General features: G+C 46.0%; 1 long non-coding RNA gene across 1 annotated transcript in view; it reads left to right on the plus strand.

The window, feature by feature from the left end:
* The window catches only part of LOC102154816, a 393,058-nt gene that overhangs the window by 350,973 nt on the left and 23,763 nt on the right, over positions 1-18,322 (plus strand). Inside the window, exon 7 of the long non-coding RNA XR_005360886.1 lies at positions 10,831-10,989. This is a non-coding gene — a long non-coding RNA (uncharacterized LOC102154816). The remainder of the gene's footprint in view (positions 1-10,830; positions 10,990-18,322) is intronic.

The following is an 18,322-nucleotide window of genomic DNA, read 5'->3' on the forward strand; positions in this document are numbered from 1 at the left end:
ATTAAATTTAAAATTCACACCCAAGTGTTTGTGGTTCCATGTGATCTGAACCCTGCCCATCTCTACAGTCTCATCTGTACTTTCCCTTCTGTTCACCACTATCGTGATGCACTGACCTTCTTTCTCTCTTCCATTAAGACAAGCTCATTCTTCCCTCCGGACTTTGTGCTGGTGGTTCTTTCAGTCTGGGATGCCCTTCCTGGCATGACTTATTTTCATTATTCAGGCCTTAGCAGAATTGTCATCTCCTCAGAGAGGCCTTCCTTGACTACCTTGTCTACTGTGGCCTGTCACCGTGTGGTCACTTATAAGGTGACCATATAATTTATTGTCCAATCTAGAGCATCTGCAGGAGTGAAAGGGAGATCTTTAACAAGTAAGCCAGGACAACAGGTTTCAAGCAGGATAGTTCTGGGTCAGGCAAGATGGTGAGCCTTCCCTTTACTTACACCCTGTCTATCATATCACTGTGCTATATTATCTTCATAGCCCTTGTCATTAACTGATGTTATTTGTTAACATGCTGATTACCTCTCTGCTCTGTTACAATGTAAGTTCCAAGAGCATGGAGATGCTGTCTTTCTGGTTCACTGTTATATCCTCATCCCCTTGAATACTGTTAAAAAACAAAATTCAGCTGAGTAAATGGTAAAGATCTAATTGGCTTTATTAAATGATTCATGAGTTGGGCAGCATCCAATCTAGCAGATAGGAAGGAGCTCTGAGGAGCTGTACAAAATGACTTTTATAGGTATGATAACCCTGATAAAACTGCCAATTATTTTACCAGAAAAAATGGGTTTATTAGGGAATAGCAGAGAGTTGCAATCCAGGACAAGCAAACTTTGGCAAAACCATAGGCAAGTCCTCAGAACAAAGAAGAGGAATGCTTTTTTATTTAAGAAAGGAGGAAGTTGGGAGGGCTGTTCTAAACAAGGAGCCCATTGGCTGAGCTTTGACAGTCTCTCATTGGCTGGGTTGTTGCCAGGGCAGGAGGAAACCTTTCTTCCTCCGGCTGGGATAGTAAAGTAGTATCTACCTGCAAGGCAGTCTCTTCCAGGTAAATGTACACCTGGGGGGAGGGGGAGGGTGGTAGGGCATGAGAGCTCCTCCTGCCAAACCTCCTGGCTCCATTTTGGTGATTTTCCTCCTTTATTAATTTTCACAGGCAGAAGGGAGTGGAAACAGGAAGTTACGCCTGGCAAAAAAGCTGGTTGGTTATGTCAAGGTTATTTTCCTTTAGGAGATGACAGGAACTTGTCAGGTGGATTACCTGACTAGTGCTGATCTGACTATTCCTGATTAACTGGTTTAGCATTCCATTTCTAGGAGCTAAAACTACAAATGAGTCTTAATTTGGTGAAGTGTGCCTCAGCATAAGTAAGTCCATTCTGAGCCTGTTGCCTTGTTTTTAATGATTTAGCGCATGGTAGGTGCTTGGTAAATATGTGGGGAATAAAATATGTAGAATAGAAGGCATTCCAATGTCCATGAATTAGGTAGCTGGGTTAGTTATGGGATTAATCATGGGTTAGGTGGCTGGGATTATACGTTAGTTATCCTGGCTACACTTGTCTTTTTGAACAGTGAGTCAGAAAACCTGCCTTTCTGTGCTGGGTGGGAGTCATATTCTTGTCCAAATCAGGAGCTCCAACCAAAGCTGGCTTGGGTTTTACAGGGCTACCCAGAGGTTGCTTCATTATTCTTAGTGGCCTCCATTTTTGAATTAGATTTGATAAGCAGATTAGGAAATAGTTCTGGGAGTACTATTTGAGAGGTACTTACTCAACCTGATTAGGAAGCACCATGGTTTTGCAACATTTGGAGGCATAAAATAAATGCTCTCCCTGCTTATTGATTGGAAATGCCAGAAAAGCAATGCTGGAAATAACACACTGGGATCATTGAATTAATTAGTGTGGATACCGATTGTGTCAAATCCGGTTATTGTGGAGTGGGGATTGAATTGCATGTTAATTAATATTTAAGTCCTTTGGAAGTGGCACGGAAGGAAGAACCCTCCCGCGACCCTTTGGTTCCTCCACAGCCCATCCCCCATGAGATAGGATTTCTTGGGGGCCCAAACAAGAAATCCCCTTATCACATGCAGCACAGATTGCAGTCAGGGCTTGGACTTGCATTATTTGCATTTCTATAAAGGAAGGGTCTGGTATTATGTAACTGCATGTGGGTTCTGAGGGCTTCTAATGGGCCTCCCTTTGTACAGTCTCTTAGCAACCAATTGAAGTTTGTAAGCTGAAACAAAGACACTCAAGACCATCATTCCTTGAGCACATTCCTCTGAGTCCAGCTGGCCTCTAAGAGAACTAGCTTGGGGACTACGAGGCCTTTTCTTCTTTGCCAAAGCTCAATAATCCTTGTTCAATCACTGTTTCACCTGGGAAGGAAAAGGAACTGTTGGGATGTGGGGGAGGCGACAGGTGAGAAACCAGCTAGCTGTGTTCTTTTTCTCTAGAACTTCCACTGAAGCCAGGGAAAGTCTTCGAAGGAGGTGACTTGCATTCATTCATTCTAAAATGAAGTCATACTGCTTGATAGTCAAGAGTGTTCTTTAGGGTCCATGGGAATCTGGGCCTCTGTCAATTGTTAGCTGTATGTCCTTAAACAACTTATATTTCTCGGCTTTAGTTTCTTCATGTGTCACACAAGAATAAAAACTGTACCTTCCTCACTGATTTGCTGAGGACATCATGGGACAACATAAATTTAACAAATAGTTATCCAGGGTCAGGGTTCCCTACGTGTCAGGCATAAAAGTAAATAAAACAGACAAAAATGCCTGTTCTCATGGAGATCGCATTCTGATAGCAAGTGTGTGTGTGTGTGTGTGTGTGTGTAGTGTACAGACATCACAAATGTACATACATATTAGCTATTCATTAACTTGTTAACTCGTTACTCATTCCTCCGCTCATTCATTCATTCAGTGACTAATTCTTAATCATCCATCCATCCACCCATTCATCCATCCATTCATTCATCCATCCAACATTTTCTGAAGGAGGAGAACAGTAACATGATCCTTGTAATCAGTGTAACAAGACCTATAATAAGAGCAGATATAGACAAGATTTATAATAAAATTTCTTTTTAAAAATGTTTTTAAAGATTTAATTTATTTTTATTTATTTATGATAGACACAGAGAGAGAGGCAGAGACACAGGCAGAGGGAGAAGCAGGCTTCCCACGGGGAGCCCAATGTGGGTCTCAATCCCAGGATTCTGGATTCATGCTCTGAGCCAAAGGCAGATGCTCAACCACTGAGCCACCCAGGCATCCTATAATAAAGTTTCTTAACTCAGGCACTACTGCCACTTTGGGCCATATAATCCTTTGTTGTATGTATGTGGTGGGCGATGGGCTACCATTTGAATTGTAGGCTATTGAAACACACCCCCTGGCTTCCACTCCCTAGATTTCCGTAGCACCCCCATGTGACAACTATGTGTCTCCAGACATTGGGAAATCTCCCCTGGAAGGGGGCAGGGAGTGGAGGACAGAATTGCCCCCAGTTGAGAATCCCTAGTTTATAGGAACATTGTCCTCAGGAAGGGAAATTCATCCATCACATTTCGCCAGAAAGGAAATGAACCTGGGACTTTAAATTATTCCAGCAACAGCAGCATTTCCAGACATGTCGTTTCCTAGAGATCTGTTTTCTTGTGCAGAAAAGCAGGGAGGGATTGGGGAGTTTTTAAAATTAGAAATAGCATCTTTACCCCACAGGAGCTCTTTTTATCACCTCTGGGAAGTGTGGCTTATTTAAAAAACATCTCCAAGACTTCCAGAAGAAGACGTAGTTCTGACAGAGAGGCCTCTGCTCACCTGGAATAGCGACTCAGGCTTAGTGCCTTTGGAGTCTGTCCCTATTATATTGATAATACCTCCATACCTACAAAATTCCACCCACGATTCCTTCGTGGGCATAAGAGTGGAATGAGGTCTTCTCCCTAAGGAATTCTTTTGGGGTCCGCCCAATGAGCCAGAGCTCAATGACTGAATCATGGCACCCCTTCTGTCCAGATAATCCCTGATGCCTGTCTGCACCCACACATCTTCCCATTCAGCCATCCCCTCATCCTGTTCAGGCTCTCATACAATCCCATCTGGATTATCACAGAGCTTACTAACTATTTACCTCCCACCCACTCTCACCCTCTTCCATCTATTCTCTGCACAGCAGAGACCAAAGTCTTCCCATCGAACTTAGACCAGAATTCGAACTGGCCTGCAAGGTTGTGCATGATCCACCTTCCTCCCCAACACCACCACCAATCACTCTCTGGGCACTCACTCCACGCCTGCGCTACCAGCCTTTCTAGCAAATTGACACCTCAAAATGCAAATATGATTGTGTCACATCTCCCCTTATAGAGTCCCCAGCTCTTATAGGTCTTCTCTGGTGTCCCATGGTTCTAAGAATGAGAATCCCAACAAGACCCCCACCGAGTCTGTCACAGTCGGGCTTCTACCCACCACTCCAACCTCATCTCCCCTGACTGCCCCCCATCTCTCTGGTCCAGCTGTCTCCCATGTACACAGGCCTCTCCCCATCATGAGCTTTGCCCTACCCTAGAGGCTCTAACCTTCCCTTCCTTCATGCCAGCCCTCATCATATATCAAAATCTGAGCTTCAGCATTATCATCTCACGCCTAGCTCCCGTCCTCTTATTATACATGCTTATTGCGTTACATACTCTCGCTCACTGCTTCCTAGTGGCCGATTTTCATTTATTTGCACACTTATTATATTAGCAGCTGTCCTCCACAGCATACTCTAAGCTCCACAAGGAATGTGGCCATGTCTGTTTTATTACCGTTTTCAGCCCAGTGTTTTGAACTGTGCCTGACTCACAGCACAAAATAAGTATTAGTTGGAAGACTCAGCCACTCCTCAGTTATGAAGCCCCCATGTTGGGAGGATGAGGCCAACACGAGCTTTTCTGGAGCCAGGGGCAACAGGTTGAGGATGGGGCAGGCTAAGGGAGTTTTCAGTCCATGAGGCATTAGGGCAGGTCACATCAGGAAATTGTATTACTTGACCTTCTCTTACCTCTTTCTGTGTGCACTTGCATGCTATATCCGCTATTACAAAGCCCTTGGAGGTAGGCATAGAACGTTTTCTTTTTCTACCATGGGCTTTGCTCAGGGCCTGGCATACAGTAGGTGCTCAACAAAGCTGCACTGAATGAATGAATGGATGCACTATGGACTCAATGCAGATCTTATATATTTTTTAAAGATTTTATTTATTTATTCATGATAGAGAGAGAGAGAGAGAGAGAGAGAGAGGTGTAGAGACAGAGGGAGAAGGAGGCTCCATGCCAGGAGCCCTATGTGGGACTCGATCCGGGACTCCAGGATTGCACCCTGACCCAAAGGCAGGCGCTAAACCACTGAGCCACCCAGGGATCCCCAATGCAGATCTTATTATCTGAGCTGAGGTTCACTCAAGGATCACTAGGGAAAGGGAAGGGGAGGCTTAGGATGGTTATTTATCAGTAGAACATGGTGTGTTGGAGTTTTTTATGCATGGTAGAAAGGGCCTGAATGATCTCTTTTTTAAACTAACTTTTATTGAAAGCATACTTTTGCCAGGCCCTGTGGTAAATGCTTTGTATGCGTTATCTCATTTAACATGAAGTTAATTTGCAGATACTGCTTAATTTGTAGGTGGGTAAACTGAGGCTTGGAGACAGTTAATCAGTCTAAGGTCAGAGAGTAATTGGCAAAACTAGTACTCAAATTTGGGATCAACTCCCCAGATTCACAGGGCCAGCTTACTGCAAGGACTCCTTTCCTAAGGCTGAGCACATAAGAAAGGCAGCCAATACCTTTACCTTTGTGTCCTCACCCATGAGATGGAAGGTTCCATTCCTGCTCAGATTTCAAGGTTGAATGGGAAGGATGTGGGTACAGACAGGCATCAGGGATCATCTGGCCAGAAGGGGTGCCATGGTTCATTCACTGAGCCCCGCTTCCACATAAGTGTGAAAGGGCCTGTTTGTATTACATGAGTGCCCGTTTCTCAAGCCTCTGACGATGGAAGGACGGCAGTGTGCATGCAAGGTGACCTTGAACTGCTATCTGCTTTCCAAGTCCCACTGGACAGGCCCCTTACATCGTAGCAGGCTAAGAAGCCAGAAGAGGTGTTTCACTCTGCTTTCCAGCAATTTCCTCTGCTCTGTGAACTTCTGTGTTTGCTTGTCCAGTTTCATGAAAATTGGATTAGTAAGTGTTAATTGGTGCTGACTCAACTAGTTTATCAAATGGAAGAGGAGCACCCTGGTGTGGTGGTTGGATCCATGGCTGCTGGGAGTTAGGTTTCTGCAGGGAGGCTCGTATCACAGGCTACTTGTGGCAGCTCCTTCCAAGCTGCTCTTATGGAAGATACTACCCTCCCTGCCACCACAGACCTTTGAAAAGTGGAGGGACCCTTCTTGCATTAGAACAAGGAGAGGGTTTGCTCCAGATGCTGGGGAGCTTGAGGATTTGGTCAAGATGTTCATCCATTTATTCGTTGAATATTTTTAAATTAGCACCTGCTATGTGTCAGGCTGTTATGGGCTCTGGAGGGCACCATTGAATACAATGAAACTTCTGTCCTTGTGAGGCTAACCTTCTGTCTGAAGTAGGGAAACCATCACCAAATGAAGACATGATAACAACGTCAAGCAGCCATTCTATCCATTGCTTCTGTAGTCTCTGACCAAGTGTGAGAACAGGTCATCTTTTTAAAGATTTTACTTACTCATTCATTCATTCATTCATTCATTTGGAGGGGGAGGAAAGGAACAGAGGAAAAGGGACAAGCAGACTGCTTGTTGAGTGCAAAGCCTGATGCAGGGCTCCATCCCATGGAAAAGGTTGTCTTTTTAAACAGCAGCTTTATTGAGCTATAATCCACACACCATAGAAATCAGCCATGGAAAGTGTGCAGCTTGATGGTTTTGGGTATATTCACACATATGTGCAGTTACCACCACAGATGATTTTAGAACACATCATCGCCACCCAAAAGAAACGCTAAGCTTTAGCGATCACCATCCTATACCCCAACCTCCACCTCCAGCCATAAGCGGCCAGTGATCTTTCTGTCTCTACAGATTTGACTGTTATGGACAGAAAAAGAGTCCTCTTTTGAGAGTATGAGGTTAGGAAGGAGACTTTACCCTCCTTACCTCCCAAATGAGGCCTCTTAGCCTCAGTTTTCCTTGGAGCTGCATCTAGGATCCAAATTTCCATTGTCTTACAAGCTTGGTTTCTGGAGGTGGGAGTGGGTGCTGGCCAGTATCCTAGTACCTAATCTCTTTTGCCTCTAAACCCTCCCTTAGGTGACATGCTCCCAGCCAGCAAATGCTGAGCATAAACGGGCATATGTGTGCACACAGGAAAGGTGCCAGTCACGTGTGCAAGTGCATCTGCAGGCAGTAATCATCATGTCCTGGTCACAGGCCTTGCCTCGGTCCACGTTGTCATAATTCCTCACCTGGACTATTGCAGTAGCCTGCTCTCTGCTTTCCCTACCTCCCAGCTTGCTTCCCTTCCAACCTGTTCCTCCCAAGGTGTAAGGAGAAATGTTATAGAGCGTGAACCTAACCCCATCACTCTTGTGCAGTTGACTGTCCCACGTGGTCCTCAGGGTAGCAGAGGCTCCTCTCCGTGGTGCACACGGCCCCATATCACCTGGCCCCTGCCGGCCTCTCCAGTGTCATCTGTCACTGTTCCCCTTGGCCATCTGAATCAGAATCGCCACGTGCTCTCTAGCAGGTCTTTCCATGTGCTGCAGCCCTCTCTGGAGCACTCCACTGCCCATAGCACCTAAGTCCCACTTGTCCTTCAGGCTTTAGCTTATAGATTACTTAGAGATTATTTTAGGGGCCTTCCTTGTTTCTACAGAATGTCATTAAGTGCCTGTATTATTTCTCCAGTGCTGCTTAACAAATTACCCCCCTCACCTTTGCAAATTTAGCATTCTCTAGCAATGGGTATTTATTTATCTTTATTTTTTAGTTTTTTAGTTTTTATTTATTTATGCATGAGAGACACACAGAGAGAGGCAGATACACAGGCAGAAGGAGAAGCAGGCTCCTCGCAGGGTGCCCAATGCGGGATGCGATCCTCAGACCCTGGGATCACGCCCTGAGCCAAAGGCAGATGCTCAACCGCTGATCCACCCAGGCATCCCAGCAACAAGTATTTATTATCTCATGGTTTCTTTGGGTCAGGGATTCAGGGGTGGTTTAGCTGGATGGTTCTGGATCAGGGTGTCTCATGAGCAATCATGATGTCAGCTGGGGCTTCTGTCATCTGAGAGCTCGACCGAGGCTGGGGGATGCCTTTCCATAGCTCAGCCACACGGCCCTTGGCAGGGGGTGTGGTCCATCTCCTTGTGGGCTGCTTCATAGGACTTGCAATGTTCTTCCAACATGGCAGCCAGCTTCCCCCAGAGTGATGGGCCGAGAGAAAGCAGGGAGGAAGCTACAGTGTTTTTTATGTCTACAATGGACTGAATGTGCTCCTTGCCTTCCAGAATTTATATGTCGAAATCCTAACCCCCAGTGTGATGGTATTCAGTGGAGCCTTTTGGAGGTGATTAGGTCATGAGGGTGGAGCCCTCATGAATGGGACCAGTGCTTTTAAAAGGAGGGGGAGCCAAGAGCTCTAGCTCTCTCTCCCTTTCTACCATGTGGGGATACAAGAGGATGGTGATTGTCTACAGCCCAGAAGAGGGTCCTCTCCAGCCCCTGACTGTGCTGGACTCAGACTCTCAGGCTCTAGAATGGGGTGAGAGGTCAGTGTTCGTCGTTTACAAATCGCCCCGGGGTATTATGTTATGGCAGCCTAGCCAGGCTCTGAAGTCACAGACTGGGGCCATCATATTCTGTTGTTTAGAAGTGATTCGCTAAGAACCAGCTCACACTTAAGCTCTACCTCATGAAAGAAGGATGATCAAAGAATTTGTGGACACATTTTGAAACCACCATAATGGCCCCATCCGCTCTCTGACAGCATCCTGCACTTACCCCTCACAGAGCACTTGGCAGACTATTGTCACCATCTGTCTCCCACCCCCCACCCCCTGTGAGTTCCTTGAGGATTGGCACTGCTTTCCATTCACAGTGACATGCCTAGACTCTACTGTAGTTCCTTGCATAGTGCTTGGTAACCATTTATTTGTTTGAATCAACCCCTGATCTGTTCTGGATGCATATAAGGTAGAGACCAGTGCTTCGTTCACATTGTGTGCCTACACATCACAGGGGGGTTTTGTTACAATGAGAATTCTGATTGGGTAGGTCTGGGGTGGGGTCAGAGCTGCTGTTTTCCTGACAAGGTGATGCCCATGCTGTGCATCGTGGAGAGCGGGTCTAGAACACGTGATCCTATTCCCTGGCAAGCCTAGTGAGGAAGACACTGAGGCCAGCAGGACAGCCTGAGGCCAACCACAAGGTAGTGTTGGCCTCGTCATGGGCTTACCTACTGTGTGCTGGGCTCCCTCTCCCTTCCTTGGCCCAGTATGATGGAGGAGATGCCAGTAAAGGATAGGCAAGAGGGCGTCTGTGGGATACAGGAGGCATTCCAAGCTTACATGATTTCTCTGTTAGCTCCAGCTCTGCAATAGAGCTTGGGGGGTGGGGGGGAGGTTCCTCATGTTTGGGCAGAGGGGTTGTGTTGCATGAGCAAGGGCCAGAGGGAAGCAGGCCACGCTGTCTGGGAGGATCCAGAAGAAAGGTGGGGTTGAATGGTGGCAGGTGATGGAGCCCCCATCCCTACCCCAGAGAACTCATGAAATCCAGCTTGGGCTAGAAGCAGGCTAATAGACCAGGCCACATGTTTATACTATTCTTCCCAGTTCTTGGAAGGATTCACAGTTCTAAGGGTCACATTTTAAGGAAAATTGAGTTGGTTTGGAACATTGAAATGCTTTCTGTGACTATCTTCAGTTTCACTTTTACCTTTGTGGCTCTGATTATAACAGTGTGGGGCACTGATGTGTATGTGTGACATCAGTGGTCTCAAGCCAGCTTTCTTCCCTGGCGAGGGGCTGAGGGAGGCTCAATAATGAAAATACCTAACATCTGGGCAGATCCCTTCACATCTACTTAATCCAGCGGTTCTTGACCTTGACTGCACACTGGAATCACCTGGGATCTTTAAAAATAATGCCTGGGTTCTACCTCCAGATTTCTGGTTTCATTGGTCTGGAGTGTGGTGGGAACACGAGCATTTAAAAAAAACCTGCCCAGGTAACTCCATTGTGTGGCTGTGGTGGAGCCACGGTTTTATCTTAGGTGAACCCCTCACTAATAGGTGAGGCAAGTAGGAATCTTCTCCTCCATTCCTCTTTTCTTCTCCTCTCCTCTCCTCTCCTCCTCCTCCTGCTCCTTCTTCTTCACAAATGGAAACACCATATTACAAAGTTGAGTGGCTGGCTCAAAGTCAAATTACCATTAAGTCAGAGGGTCACAACGTAAGCCCATAGTACCTGGTTAGTCTTTTCCAATTTGTGTCTCTATGTAGCTAGTATTATGCTCCTTACAAAGGAAGAAAAACTGAAATTGATAGTTGATTTTATTCGTTAACTTGACTAGGCCTTGATATTTGGGTAAACATTACTCTGAGTATGTCTGTGAAGATGTTTTGGAGCAAGATGAATACTTGAATCCATAGACTGAGTAAAGCAGACTAACTTCCCTGCTGTGGGTGGGCCTCATCCAATCAGTTGAAGGTCCGAATAGAATAGAAAGACTGACCCTCCTGCCTGCCTGTCTTGACCTGGGACGTTGGTCTTTTCCTTTCTTCAGATGGCAACTGAAATATCAACTCTTTTTTTGGACTGGGAGCCCACCACTGGTTCTCCTGCTTCTCAGGCCTTTGCACTTGGAGTAGAACTTACATCATCAAGCCTCCTGGGTCTCCAGTTGGCAAGACTGCAGATTTGGGGACTTAGCCTCCATAATCAGGTAAGCCAGTTCCTTATTATTTTTATAAGGATTAGAATAAATCTAATCTATAATAATATAATAGTAACAAATCATATTATTTCTATTAATAAATCTTATAATGATGTAATTTATGATTTTCTATATATGTCTGCTACAGTCCTCTTTTGCTGGTGAACCCTGAGATATAACAATTAAGTTTCTGGATAGAGGTCAGACTTTAAGTTAGGGTACAGTTAGGTTCTATGTCCTTTATGTCCCCAGATGCTTCCTCCTCTGCTATTTCAAGTCTTGAAAGCTAAGTTTGGACCAATACCCCATATCAGATGAACAAACCTTGGGCGCTCTGATCACAGAGGCAATGTCAATGTCTGCGGATGCAGACCGTGAATAGGCCAGGTTGGGAAACAAAAGTTGGCAGGAAGGACTGTGTACTTCGTTAACCCCGACCCTGGAGTGTGAGGGTGCTTTGTTCAGAATGATTCTCAGTTCTGGAGTCCATCCAAGTTTGTCTTTGGACGCTTGAAACCTACCTGCCCACCATTCATCCTCAATTAAACCAGCAGATGTGCATGACGGAGGTTGGGGTTGACAGAATAATTCCTGTGGTGGTGAGGGGACACCCCCCACCCCCAAGGTTTTACAACAGAATAACAAGCATTATCTAAGGAATGAAGCCAAGGTGCTCAGCCACCGCTTGGCAGCCACGGAGCACGTTCAGTTAGACTCATGGGGTGGGGGGAGTACTTCGCGGCTATTGCTACCACAGTGGGCTCCGGAGCGCCTCCTCATAGGAGAGGACGTTAGGATTTTGGGGAGCACCTTCTGTTATAACGTTCATTAGGTATGGAGTGTGGGGCCCCAAGGGGCAGGTTTGCAGAGGGGCGGCCGGATGGCTGCGCCTCGGGCTGGTCTAGGATGGGCAGGAGAGAGAAGACCGGGGATGGAGCAGCCTGGAACCCGGGGACTGCACAGCTGCTTCGGTGCTGGAGGAGAGATTTCTGGGGGACCCGGGGGTATCTAATACCAAATTCCAGATGATTTGAAATGCCGTCCTGCGATACCTTCCCTGACAACCCTGGTAACATCTTCCGTCCACGAATCTTGGCGGTAGCATCGGGTGCTTATCGTGGAGTGGGCAGTGTGGTGTGGCGTGGATTGCAGGGGGTACCCCCTGCGGGAGAGAAGGGTGATCTGTTAGAGGAGCCGGTTCAGTGGGTGTGGAGCCCAGGGCTACAGCCCGACCTGAGAGTCCCCAAGAATCTCCGAAGAGATAAGGGGACAGCGCTGGGTGTCCCTCGGTTCAGGACGTTGGAGAAAAATCTCACTTGAATGTCAGAAGTCAAGGTGATACAGAGCACCTTATCATGGATCGAGGCTCAAGGGAGTCATCAAGTCTCCAAAAGAACAGTTGTGGAGACCAGATTCAGTGCAATGCCCCTGGAGACATTGTGGGGTTATGGAGCCTTCACTGAACACTGTCCCATGGCTTTCTGTGTCAAGTATTTTATTTTATTTTATTTTATTTTATTTTATTTTATTTTATTTTATTTTATTTTATTTTATTTATTTTATTTTATTTTATTATTTTATTTTATTTTATTTTATTTTATTTTATTTTATATTTATTTTATTTATTCACGAGAGAGGCACAGAGAGAGGCAGAGACACAGGCAGAGGGAGAAGCAGGCTCCCTGCAGGGAGCCTGATGTGGGACTCATCCCAGCACCCCGGGGTCACGACCTGAGCCAGAGGCAGACACCACTGAGCCACCCAGGCATCCCTGTGTCTGTCCTTTTGGCATGTGCCGAAAAGACACACCTGGCCCTGCATCCGGGGAGCTCTTTCCTCTGGGCTGTGGAGGCAGGGGTGCGGGTGCTCACTGAGCTCCTCTGTGTGCAGGCGGAGGGCTGTGTAGGGCGGGTGCGCGGCCCTTCTTAGGTCCTGCCAGCAGCTCTGTAGGGAACAGCTGTCCCCGGCCACCGATGGGCAGGCTGAGGCCTTGAGAGGTTAGGGAATCTGCCCAAACTGGACTCGGCTGATCCCTAATGAAACCAGTGTTTGGACTGGATGGTCCAGCTCGGAAGTTGGTGAAGGGGCCCTTCTTGTGGTCAGAGGCACTGGCAAATTCCCAGTAAAGGGTTCAGTCTTGACTTGTGATTTGAAAAAGCGTTCCCCCCATTCCTCCTGAGTCCCACCCAATCCACAGCGACCCCGACCAGCCTGTCTGGTGCCCTCCTCCTGCCCCCCACCCTGCCCGGTGCTTTCTACCAGGGGGTTAAACCAGTGCTTTCCTATCAGCTCCCTTTTTAGAAGCAGAGGCACCAAGTTGGCAGGGCACGGCCACCGCCTCCCAGGTGAGTGTGGTGTCGGGGGGAGTGTACTTTCACGGGCGGTGCACCCAGCCACCAGGAGAGGGGAGAAATCCATCGTGGGGGCCCCGTGAGCACAAATACCCCACGATTGATTAAGTGAGGCTGAAATCTTCGGCACCCATCCCTATGATCCTTATTTAAAATGATTTGCTCAAGATAGGCTTGGACCCCTTCTCTTTAAGGAATGATCTAGGAGCTAGGTGGGGGCCCTTGGGGAGGCCTTGAGAGGAGAAACGAATCGGACCCAGAGGCCGAGACGCCACCTGAGCCTGAGGTGGACAAGTGGATGGACATCGGCTGTGTTTGTGTGTTCAGCACCATCCATTCTCTTGGGGGACGCAAAGGGCGGGGGGTGGGGGGGTGGGGGGGTGGGGGGGTGGGGAGGCTCCTCTTGCACTCCGACCCTGGGATTGGGTTGGGGCTGCCAATCACTGTTTCTTAGCCAATCCCCTGGTCATGGAGGTGGGCCTATGGGCCTGAGAGGTGTGTGGTTTGGCAAGGAGGACCAAAGCCATGGATGTTTCTGTGTTCCGCAGTTTGCAGGACGAGCAGCAGGGGCTTCTGGAGGCCTCCTTTCTCTCTCAGGAGGCACTGCTGTCTGCGGGGGAGAAGAGAATCAAACCGGGGCCAGCAGAATTGGAGATAAAGGGGATCATGAGGATCGAGATTGCGGTTCTGAGCCCCCCAGAGCACCCTCGTTCTTGTGCTCAGTATCTTGTTTAAGTACTTTGTATCTTCTGCAGTTTCATGAAGCGACAGCTTGTCTTTTTTTTTTTTTTTAAGATTTTATTTATTTATTCATGATTGACACCAGAAAGAGAGGCAGAGACACAGGCAGAGGGAGAAGCAGGCTCCCTGCAGGGAGCCCCATGTGGGACTCGACCCCAGGACCCTGGGATCATGCCCTGTTCCTAAGGCGGCACTCAACCGCTGAGCCCCCCAGCCGTCCCACCAACAGCTTGTCCTTCTGAATAAATGTCCGTGAGTTGGCTTACTGTGACTTGCAAGTGACAAGTGCAGAGAGGAACGTTAAAAATCTATTTTGAGACTAGCTGCTTGGAAGCAGCTGGCACCTTACACGTTCTGTGCTGGGTGCTGAGTGGTAGCTTTCGACTCTCCACCTGCATATCCGAACCTAAGGGACCTCCGTGGTCAGTGAGGTCCTTTTCCCCTGGGGCAGGTGCGGGGATGGAGTCCCTGTGTGGGCCAAGAGCCCCTGTGATCATACGGCAAATTGGTAGCGGATCCAGGGCTAGAGGGCTGGCTTGGTTCTCAGGCTAGCACTTGCCATCAGAGGCCAGGCAGCTTAGTGGGGCGCACCAGCCACGCATGAACACCCAGGGGCAGGAGGCTCCAACCACCCTGTGGTCTCGGTGGAGATTTTCAGGAGCCCACCTGGAACTCAGCTTTGGGCGCTCTGGCAGCAAGGCCTCAACCCAACCAGTCAGAAGGCCTAGCTGGTTCCACCAGAGGCATGCCTTTCAAAGGGACCCATCCCCTGGAGTCACCCCAGGATGTGGCTGGGGGCTTGGGGTAGGGCCAGGGGCACTGCTAAAACCGAACTTCATTCCCATTTCAGCTACAGCAGCCTTCCCAACCCCCGCCCCCCAATTTTAAATTCTCTTTTATATATTGGGGTTTAATGTGCCCTTTTTGTTTTTGTGTTTTTGCTTTGGAAAATCCTGAAAACCATTAATCCGGTGCACTTGAGCCAACCACTGCTATTCTCTGAACAAAAGGTGACATGTGACAAGACAAATCAGCAAGAAAAAAATTCCAACCAACCTTTAGTGAAAAAGGCCCAGAAACGTCATCATTGAAGGGGGGGAAAATCACTGTTGACTTTACAATAACCCATGTTTTGCAAGTTTTTATTATCTATCAGATGTAAAGACAGCATCTTGGATGGATGACCTCGTCATGCCCATATGTTAATTAGGAAATATGGCCTCATTCTCTTGTTCATTCACTAGACACTGAGGTACCTGTGCCCGGGCTACTGTGTTAGGTGCTCAGAACACCGCAGCGGATGAGACATGTATGAGCCTTCCTCCTGTGGAGAGTTGAGAAGTCTACCCTTCCCCTGCAATCAAACCTTTTTCGAGAACTTCTCTTTGGACAAACTCAAATGGAAAAAGGGTTTTAGCAAATGAATCTGGAATCCATCCATCTTTCCAAAATCACTTGCCGCCTCTGGCTGATTTCTGTTTTTATTTATTTTCATTCCAGTATAGTTAACATACCCTGGGACATTATTTTCAGGTGTGCAATCTAGTGATTCAACAATTCTACATATGACTCAGTGCTCATCAAGATAAGTGTACTCTTTATCCTCTTCAGCTATTTCATCCTCCCCCTCCCCTCTGGTAACCATCAGTGCGTTCTCTATAGTTGAGAATCTGCTTTTTTTGTTTGTCCCCTTTTCCCTTTGTTTCTGAAATTCCACAAATGAATGTAATAGTGTGGTATTTGTCTTCCTCTGACTTCACTTAGCATTATACTCTCTAGATCCATCCACATTGTAAATGGCAAGATTTCATTGTTTTTTGTGACTTAATATTTCCATTGTGTTTATATACCACATCGTCTTTATCTTTTCACCTGTTGATGGACACATGGGATCTTTCCAGATCTTGGCTATTGTCAGGAAAGCTATAATAGACATAGGGTGGCATATATCCTTTCAAATTAGTGTGTTTTGTATTCTTCAGGTAAATACTCAGTAGTGTGATTACTGGATCATAGGATTGTTCTATTTTTAATTTTTTGGGGAACCTCCATACTGTTTTCCAAAGAGGCTGCTCCAGTTTGCATTCCCACTCACAGGGAACCAGGATTCTTTTTTCTCCACATTCTCGGCCAGCATCTGTTGTTCCTTGTGTTTTTGAGTTTAGCCATTCTGACAGGTGTAAGGTGACATCTCATTGTGGTTTTGATTTGCATTTCCCTGATGATGAGTGATGTTGAGCATCTTTTTGCTGGCCATCCACATAGCATCTTTGGAGAAATGTCTGTTCATGTCTTCTGCCATTTTTAATTGGATTATTTGTGGGGTTTTTTGGTATTGAGTTTTAGACGTTCTTCATATATATTGGATCCTAACCCTTTATTGGATATGGCATTTGCAAATATGTTCTCCCATAGGCTGTCTCTTAGTTTTGTTGATTGCTTTCTTTGCTATGCAGAAGCTTTTAATTTTGATGTAGTCCAATAGTTTATTTTTGTTGGCCTTGCCTCAGGAGACATCTAGAAAAATGTTGTTACAGCCCTTGTTTCTCTTCTAGGATTTTCATGGTTTCAGGTCTCATGTTTAGGTTTTTTTTTTTTTTTTTTTTCGTTTAGATTCTTAATCCATTTTGAGTTTGCTGCTGGCATAAGAAAGGGGTCCAGTTTCATTCTTTTGCATGTAGCTGTCCACCTTTCCTAATGCCATTTTTTTTTTGAAGAGACTGTCTTTTTCCCATTGCATATTCTTGCCTCTGTTGTCAAAGATTAATTGACCATAACATCGTGGGTTTATTTCTGAGCTTTCTACTCTATTCTGCTGACCTATGTGTCTATTTTTGTGCCAGCACCATACCTTTTTGATTATTACAACTTTGTAATATTTCTTGAAATGGGAGATTGTGATGATTCCAGTTTTGCTCTTCATCTTTGAGATTGCTTTGGCTATTTGGGGTCTTTTGTGGTTCCATACAGACTTTAGGATTGTTTGCACTAGATCTGTAAAAAAAATGATGATGATATTTTGGTAGAGATTGAATTTTTGTTTTTTATTTTTATTTTTTTAAAGATTTTATTTATTTATTCATGAGAGAAACAGAGAGAAAGAGAGACAGAGACACAGGCAGAGGGAGAAGCAGGCTCCATGTAGGAAGCCTGACACGGGACTCGATCCTGGTTCTCCAGGATCACACCCCGGACTGAAGGTGGCGCAAAACCGCTGAGCCACCCAGGCTGCCCGAAATTGAATTTTTAAATGAGTCGATTGCTTTGGGTAGTGTAGACATTTTAACAATATTTTTCTTCCAACCCACAGGTATGGAATATCTTTCCATGTCTTTATGTCATCTTCAATTTCTTTCATTGGTGTTTTATGGTTTTCAGAATACAGGTCTTTCACCTCTTTGGTTAGGCTTATTCCTGTGTATTTTACTATTTTTGTGCAATTGTAGATGGGATTGTTTTCTTAATTTCTCCTTCTGCTGCTTCAGTATTAGTGTATAGAAATGCAGTGGATTTCTGCACATTGATTTTGTATCCCGTGACCTTCCCAGATCCATCTGTCAGCTGTAGTAGTTTTTTGGTGGTCTTCAGTATCTGTAGATAGTATCATGTCTACTGCATTTAGTATATGTATAGTATCTATATATAGTATCATGTCATCTGCATTTAGCGGAAATTTTACTTCTTCCTTTCCAATTCAGGTGCCTTTTATTTCTTTTTTGTTGTCTGATTGCTGTGGCTAAGACTTTCAGTACTATGTTGAATAAAAGTGGCAAGAGTGGACATCCTTGTCTTGTTCCTGACTTTAGCAGGTAAAACTCTCAGTTTTTTTCTATTAAGGATGATGTTAGCTGCTGGTTTTTCATATGTGGCCCAAACCTACTTTGTTGAGGGTTTTTAAAAAAAATATTTTATTTACTTATTCATGAAAGACACAGAAAGGCAGAGACACAGGCAGAGGGAGAAACAGGCTCCCTGCAGGGAGCCCGATGAGGGACTCAATCAGGAAACTCTGGGATCACTCCCTGAGCAGAAGACGGGTGCTCAACTGCTGAGCCACACAGGCGTCCCTATTGAGGGTTTTTATCATGAATGGACATTGTACTTTTTATGCCTCTATTGAGATGATCATATTGTTCTTCTCCTTTCTCTCACGGATGGAATGTATCACTGATTGATTTGTGAATACAGAACCACGCTTGCAGCCCAGGAATAAATCCCATTTGATTGTGGTCAATGATTTTTTAAAAAAC

The sequence above is a fragment of the Canis lupus genome, chromosome 6 (assembly GCF_011100685.1).
Source record: "Canis lupus familiaris isolate Mischka breed German Shepherd chromosome 6, alternate assembly UU_Cfam_GSD_1.0, whole genome shotgun sequence".
Lineage (NCBI taxonomy): Eukaryota > Metazoa > Chordata > Mammalia > Carnivora > Canidae > Canis > Canis lupus.